Source organism: Magnolia sinica, chromosome 3, assembly GCF_029962835.1.
Source record: "Magnolia sinica isolate HGM2019 chromosome 3, MsV1, whole genome shotgun sequence".
NCBI classification, from domain to species: Eukaryota; Viridiplantae; Streptophyta; class Magnoliopsida; order Magnoliales; family Magnoliaceae; genus Magnolia; species Magnolia sinica.
Window position 1 is genome coordinate 112,949,474 of NC_080575.1, and position 8,734 is coordinate 112,958,207.

Sequence of the window (8,734 nt, forward strand, 5' to 3'; positions counted from 1 at the left end):
CATAGCTTTTTTAAATCCATACCAAGGTTCTAAGATGGCTTGAGATGTCATAGAGTTCTCCCCTGGCTTAGAATGGTCTTTTTTGATTAAAAATAAAATAAAATCGAGTGAGTCACCTTCTGGTGGAAAATGTTCTGGGTTAGTTACTCTTTCCATTTTAATCTTTTCCAATTGTCAGTCTTTGATTTTATTGGAAACTGCTACGACAGGTGGCAGAAACCATAGATCATCTCACGTTACAATTGGAAACTGATACGGGTAATTACTATGGTAGTGGAATAGGGTGCTTATCCGTTGCAGATAATCATCTCACGCCGACCACTTAGATGTGTGATCCCACACTACGCATAAGTCAAGAAATCAGGTTGACCTGTGATTCAAGTGGAGTACGCCAAAGAAAACATTTGTGAGAGAGACGTTCACCCTTGATTTTCATGGGCTCATAACGCCCAACTGTAGTGAGGATGTAAAATCCATTCAAATCATTAAATGCTTGTCCCGGTATACTTACCAATCATGTGGTCCAACTGAAATACTTGAGGCTGATTATTAAGCCATTTGGTCAAGCATGGGATGACTCACCTGATTGTCGAAGTGGATTTCACATTAATACTAAGGTGGAGCCCACTTAAGCTGGACACTCCTTTTGCAAAGTGATGTTTAAGTTACAGATGCGGATTTCCTGCGGAAGGCTTTTGCATGGAGTTCCTGCCCTATAAACTTAGGTGGGCCCACTGTGATGTTTGTTTTGAGCTCCTTTTAAGGCATGGGAACAAAAATGAGCAGGATCAAAGACTCAAGTGAGCCGCACTAAAGCAAAAGGTGGGTAGGGAAATTCCTACCGTTGAAACCTCCCTGGGGTCGACAGTGATGTTTACATGCCAGCTATACTGTTCATAATGTCGTTCCTACTAGGAAGAACTGAAAACACAAATATTATGCCGATTCGAAACTTCTGTGGCCTCATTAATATTTTAACTGTGAACGTTCAATCCTCATGTTTTCTGCCCACTTGAGTATTGGATCTGGCTCATTTTTGTATTAATCCCCTAAAATGATCTCACCAAACAGATGAATGGGGTGGATTTCTCACAAACATCATGGTGGGCCCCACCTAACTTTACTTCCTGCGAAGGTCTTTCCAAGGAAATCCGCGTGCTTAAATTACCTCTCCCAGAATTTATTATCATTAATTGATTCAAGCAACTAGTTGGACCGTCCAACTAGTTGTGTGCGAGCATTACTTTATATATATATATATATATATATATAAAGCACAGATCCAATCGAAGGCTTTATTCCTTAAGCTTAACGTGCAAAGTGTATCCAAGTGTATGCGAGTTCATCCAAGTGAACTTGAATGTGCATTGTCTGAATTGAATCTAGCAATACTGTGTATGCTGACAAGTTAAATGCACCAGTAATATCTTCAGCCAGTACTAGCATCGAAATCTCCATAGTCTTATCCTCAAGTAGTCGACATACGCCTTGCCTTGCCTTCAAGTTTCTTAGTAAAGAGTCCCTTGACATACTTTTCCACACCAACACGCCTGAACTGCGGTGGGGTTTGTGGGCTGATCAGACTAGGTGCAGGGCCCATCTTTTCCGTTAGTTTGGGATTGTGGAATGCAGCTATCGACATCCTCTCATGCATTGAGTTTTTTGTTGCCCTGTGCTCGATGATATGATACACGCCATTGCTTACTATCTGCCAAATCATAGAAAAAATAACAGGTGAATACATTTGAATTTGATGACAGAAGCAAAATGACCAGGGCACATCCCGTTCTTGTATCACTTCGTAACTGTCTATTTGTGGGGTTACAAATCAAAAGGTCAGTATTCTCCTTTTGAGGAGATTTTCCAGTCATACAATTGGGGCTCTACAGGCCAATGGCCTGGATTATCAAACAATGATAATTGAAAACCAATGTGTACTGCAAGCATACATTTCCTCTGAATTTAAACATTCTCAAGGAAGGAGTACACCCACATACCTCTAAAATGTCTCCAATGTTGATTATAAAGACATTAGGGGGTGGCTTAACAGAAATCCCCACCCCATCTTTCTTGATCTGAAGTCCTTCGATTTCATTGATTTGAAGGAGAATGGTTAAGGCCCACAGTATCTGAGTGGGGTGAAAGGCCAATCAATGACCTGGTTGAGGCCTTGAGGGCACAGTGGGTAGTAATTTATCCTCATTGACTGGAACCCTTCTTCAAACGGCTCTCTCATCTCCTCTGCTTTCATCCCCAGAGCTCTAGCCATGAATTCCAATATGGCCATGGCCAGCTTATTCAACTCCACTGCATAGGCTGCCAGTATCTCCTTTCAATGGAATGCTGAGAGAGTTAAAAACTCCATTTACAGATTGATATCGACATCTGACGATGTGTGGCACTTCCTAAAATCTTATTAGAGAGTAGGACACAAAACCCAATAAAAAGAGAAAACTAGGATGAGTGTTTAAGGTCCTGTTTGGTTGCTGCTAAACAATGAATTCATTTAAGTTAACAGAGCTATTATGTATTAGAGATTATAGTTTAGGGTGTATTTGGTTGTACCAAATAGCAAATATCATGAAATTTGATAATATCTAATGATTAATCAGCATAATTTGGTGCAAAAATATCATGAGATTCATGATATTTCCTAAACTATGATCTTTGATACATAGTTTCTGTGAATTGACATGAGATGCGTTTGCTTGCATCCAATATTGTTACATTTTGCACTAAATTATACTGAGATCATGAAATTTGGTGCAACCATACGCACCCTAAATTATGAGCCATCAATATTTCTTTTAATCCTTATCCAAAATCTCTAATACTGAGTTACTGTTTAAGTAAAAAGAGATGGAACTTTTAAGTGACAACCAAACAAGGGCTAAGGAATGATCTTGTGCATTGGATATAATATCCAAACTCATCTCCAAGCTCTTTCCACACTATATGATTGGTCTACATGCCTATCAATCCATTGGGGGCCATGGTAAAACGATTGGAGTGTTTGAGTCATCTCAACCGTCTCATCAATTGAAATCTACTCATGTGGGCCACACCACACGCAAACAGTGGGAACGGATATGTCCACTGTTGAAATCTTCCTGGAACCGACCATGATGTTTATATGCAATCCAAACCGTTCATAGGGTTATTACCACTTGGATAAACTAATTTACAAATATCATCCTGATACAAAGCTTCTATGGTTTGGTCCCACAGTTTCCAATGATGGGTAGTCAATCCTCGCTGTTCCTTGTGGTTTTACCCGCATGAGTTTTGGATCTGCCTGATTTTTAGACTGCTATCCTATTATTGTCTTGTGAAACTGATGGACGCAGTGGATTTGTGACGGGAGTCTCTGTGGTCATCGATTGGGCCGCACCACGTGTGTGTGGTATCCGATACTCAAGTGGGCCGCATCACATGTAACTGTGGGATTGTGGACCTTCATGGGGCCACACCTTGATGCATATATGCAATTCAAACCGTTCATAAGGTGATTCGCACTAGAACGAAGTGAAAATCCAATATTAGCCTCATCCGTAACTTTGGTGGCCTAGAAATGTTTCAACGGCATGTGTCTGCATCCCTACTTTTCCCGGTGGTATGGTCCACTTGAAAATTTTCAATTGGCCTTTCTTTTGGGCTTACGTCTAACAAGAGCAGGGATTTGATGGCTACTCTTCCAATCTCTCGTATTGGAAGAGTAGCCATCAAATCTTTTGCTTTTTCTCCGTTGAAAACCGTTGGTGCCTTTCTTATTAACATACCAAAAATGAGAAGGTTGGAGTTGATTAAAGAAGAGTTTTTTTTTTTGGTATGGCACATCAATGATGTAAGCCATCAAATCACTGGTTTGAATAAATCAACATGGCCCCACAAGTGCGTATTCAATACAAATAGGAAAGTCCATAGTTCAACAAAATAAGAGACTTGGCTTCTAATATATTAGTCAACACACACACAAATGTACGGAATGCTTTAGAGTTAGAGACATATATGACACATACATGATTATCTTACCAAAGTGATGTTTGAGAGAGATGGACAACAAAAGATAGACCACACATCATGTATGGTCCAATTCACCTTTCTATTGTACTAAGTGATTGTGTAGAGTAGTATAATCTGAGTATACTCTTAGATTAATGTCCTTTACATATGGTCTGGCTTTATATAGAGTTGTACATTCCTATAATCTAATTTCTTATAATGGATAAATATAATTGCTCTAATCTTAATAAAATACACAGCAACATTTTTACAATGCAGTATCTAATCAAACATGGTATCAGAGCCATGATCTAAGCTCCGATCCACTGACTGTAGCCGTTCAGTTACCGATCATGACCATTGGTAACATTATTGTAGCCGTCTAATGATCCCCAATACCTCCAGCATACCCCGCTCCCGCATATTATCATCTTCGGCCACCCTAAACACATCCCTTGCTTTGCTTACTAGTCCGATTTGAATCCATTATCGTCCTCTACCTGCATCCGCCCAAACTCAATGTTGTAACCACAACCCCATATACAATATGAGTAGAATCTTACATTAGTATCCTGCAATATGAGCCCAGTTGTATATACAATTGTACATACTTATCTAGTTTCTTATATTGTGTACAAGTACAGTTGCTCTAATGTTAATAAAATACATTGCAACATCTCTACAATGGTCTTGAATCTATGTTGCTATGCAAAGGTTGATGTAGATCGGGTCGCAGACAGTTTCATGTCAAAGATGGACTAAAGAAGGCCTGATCGAAGGCAGAAATGATCCAGACCGTCAGAACCTTAAAAGAGCCGTATCTTGCAAATTGAGATGCATTTTTCAACAAAGTATATATGATTTTGGGGTAGGAGAAGCTACTTAAGCTAACCAAACCTGCTACGTCAGGTAGCCATGCCGAATTTGCGAGATTCCATGAGATCGTCAAAAGTCCATTTTTTTTTTTTCATTTTTACTGTAAATATTAAGTTTTAGTAGGAGTGTAACGTTTGATCCTTTGAGTTGCAGGAGTGGTGCCCAACATGAAAGGGGCTTAGAAAAGTTAAGAGAACAGCGTGGTTAGGCTAAATTGGACACTTACTATTTTTGGCAAAAAACCATCAAGTCTAGTATGAATGGTGACCGTTTATAAATAGTAAGTAACATTTTTAGGGAGTTTGAGTCTAAAACTCCGTCATAGGTTTGAGCTCATTATTTAAAGAATTGTAAATTTATTTTTGTTTTTATCATTAATCAATTTATTTCAAATTTGTTAGAAATTATTTCTATTTTTATCCCTCGTGAATTGGAGGAAGCTCTGTGAGGAGTCTAGAGAGCTCCATGGATTCAGAGTAGTTATTCCTCAAGGAAGACGGTGATCAACCTCATCATATCCTTCCCAGTGTCAAAGAGGCTTCTGACGCTCTCATACTCCTATATAAACAGGAAATTGGTTAGAAAGACTTGAAGAAATATGATGGATGAATATCAGTTTTATTGAGTATTTCTCACTTAATATATCATGAGGAGGATCCTATATGCATATATAGGCATGTGAGGACTTTTTTATGCACTTCTCTTCTTAATTAATGGGTTTCTATTCTCAACTACTCATAATTTTTTCCAAACAGGATTAACTCCATGAACATTCTAACGTAAGTTTTTGAAACTCCTATAGCTTTGTCTTTCTTGAACGTTTTTTTTTCTTTCTTTCATTGTTTCTTTAAAAAATGCCCTTACAATAATTCTTTTTTTGAAATAGTTTTATAAACTTGTATAATTAGAAAATTAGGTTTACTTCTCAATAATCTTATAGTAAGGACATCCATTTTCATTTTCTTAGCTATTTATTATGATTGAAGTGGCTTGAACTATGTTGTTCTACATTGTGCATAGCTTAGATGGCACATTCATGCCGACTATTCTTTTGTACCTCTATAATCTATAGGCCATATATGCTAACACAAACGATTGTAACACTTCTGATACATGCACAGTTAGTTATTTTGTATCTGTATATGTTATGTTAATGAAATTTAGCAATGGAATTTCATATGCACATTTAGGCCTGATTATGCATTGACATGTGTAGAACTAATTACCAACCTTCCCTACCTGAATTTATGTGGGCCTAAGAACAGGATACACTATCAAATTGGGTTTTCAATTAGTTCAAGTGGCACCCATGGTTTAGTTATCTAGACCATTGATTTGTCTGCCCCCACCTTCGACAGGTCTTGATCACCGAACCGAGGGCCCCACTTGTACAAACTAAAGGTTCCGGGACACTGGGCACAAAGAGTTCATATCATATAGCTGGTAGAATGGGACTACGGCTGAGCTATCTCACTAAGGTTGCTATCATTTAGGACCGTCCATCTTGTTGTATGCCATAAACAAAATACACCCCTCACTCCAACACTATTAAAGGATAATTAAATAATTTTTAATAGATTTAATAGTCACCATTACAACTTGGCAAATCAGGAAACAGAGTAGTATATATTTACTTGCTATTGAAGTTACTGTAAAAAGAGAGCAGTATAGATTTTACTCGCTATTGCAAGTTAGCAATACAGATAGAGTGGAATGGCAGAAAAAGATTCATGTAGCTGACCCCAATGAGTTGGGATGAGGCTTGATGATAATGATGTTGATGATTGAAGTTACCATTGCAAATTAGCAAATCCCACAAGAGAGTAGTATAGATTTTACTCGCCGATGATGTTACCAGTTTGACACTATCTTATTAAGATAACATAAAATAAGATTAAAGATAGAATTTGAATGTAAAAATGTGCTGAGTCCCATGTAATTTTGATGGTATTCCCCACAAGAATTGAATGGCCAAATGAGCTGTATTATTAAGATTTGATGGGAGGGAGACCCTTTTGATTACCACAAAGGCTAGCAAATTCCAGATTATTTAATAGCCTGTTCCCTGTATTTCCATCTTTGATCATCCTTCATTATGAATGTTGATTATCATTGGCAAGGTATGCATAATTACAAGTGCTGCTGAACACCCACAAATCATCCGTAGTGTTCATGACACCTTTTCTGATCCACAGGTTATTTTAGATTTTATTTCCTGTACAGAAAGAAGCATTGAATTTGGAATTGTAGTGTTCTTATTCTACTTTCTAGTCTTGGTTGTTTTTGCCACTCATTTTTCGTCAATTGTTAATTTGGAAGCATGCGTAATCTGGTGTCTGGAAAAAACCATAATGTTCAATCGAATCTTAACGATAAGATATCTGGATTGTGAGTTGTTGGTGCCTTAAAAAGATTATGACCATGAAATTAGAACACTTCTGTCCATTCTACATTAGATTGAGTCCTCCCAGTTTTTGTTGTTTCATCCAGCTACGCTTTTCTTATCAGATCAAGTTCAAGGATATCCTGCAAAACCTAGATTCATAAACCAAGAATTACCTATCATGCCAGTAAATTTCTAGATTTCTATTGAAACCAGGATCCTAACTAAAGTTGCTTACCATATCAGTAGATATCACTTATGCTGGCTTATAGAAAATCCAGAGTTCTTTTCTATAAGATGCCATGACAATATCAATGAATAATGAATTACCCAAGGGTAAGGACTGTTCCCTTGCTTCAGAACTTGGTTCTAGCCAGAAATTGTGTTTGGATCAAAGGCCATGAGCACCTCTTGATCCGACTGTTTGAGGTGGAGATCTCAGGTAGTCCCCACATCAGCTTGTTTATCAAGTTTCTAATTGCTTCGACTTCATATTATTATTACTATTATTAATGTCACTTATTTTGCAAAACTATTTTTGAACAGTTTAAATCATGATTAAGAAGAAAATTATTGTTTCCCAAATGAAAGGATTGTTTCACCTTAGAAGAGTTGATGATCTGAATGTTAGGATGGTGGATTGGAGTCAATAGAAGGGAATTAGCAACCCCATTGCTAAAAACAACAAGAAACAAGAGAAAAAGGACAGAAATCAAAAGAAAATACACATATGGTCAGGAAGAGCACTATTCCTTTGTGATTCCCAGTCTCACCACACGCGTTTGGGTGATGATCAATGGTCCCGATCTCTGATTTTTCAAATTGTGCTCACACATTCCTTATCAGTTTGAATGTCATCAAATAAGACAATTGTGGATTGTAAAGATTTATGGATGAAGTCAATCCTTACTATGTACTCGCTCTAAAAATAAAAAGCAAAACCCCCATCAATCTCCATCATAGCTTCTTCAAACTGAGTTTCGCATTGCTTTTTCAGATACATCTGCTTCAAATACCATATTGTTTTGCTATGTTTTAGCCTTTCATGCTACTGTTCTCATGTTTTAATTCCTAAATGAACTTGTTCTTCTTTTCAGAGTCCTTGTCCTTGACCTTGCCAACCTCCTTAAATTTAATCTGGCTCATGTTTTCTCTGATTTCTGGTTTACAAAAACATCAAAAGATAATGATGGTTGCTTTCTTTAAGGCTTCCTTAACATTTTAACTACTTTCAACTTGTCATGCTGAAACACCAAAGAATGTCATCTCCCTAGTAGCTTCCTTTACCGGACCACCATCATAGCTTTTTAAATTGATACCAAGGTTCTCAGATTGCTTGAGATATCATAGAGTTCTCCCCGAGCTTAGATTGGCCTAAAAAAAAAAAAGAAAAATAAATTTGAGAGTCACCTTCTGGTGGAAAATCTGAACAACTGCCAGTCTTTGATTTGATCTGAACAACTATCGTTGTGG

General features: G+C 37.6%; 1 pseudogene; it reads right to left on the reverse strand.

Annotated features, from left to right (window-relative positions):
* Positions 1-1,334: 1,334 nt before the first annotated feature.
* LOC131238710 (oxoglutarate-dependent flavonoid 7-O-demethylase 1-like) lies at positions 1,335-2,332 on the reverse strand (annotated as a pseudogene).
* Between the last annotated feature and the right edge of the window lie 6,402 nt (positions 2,333-8,734).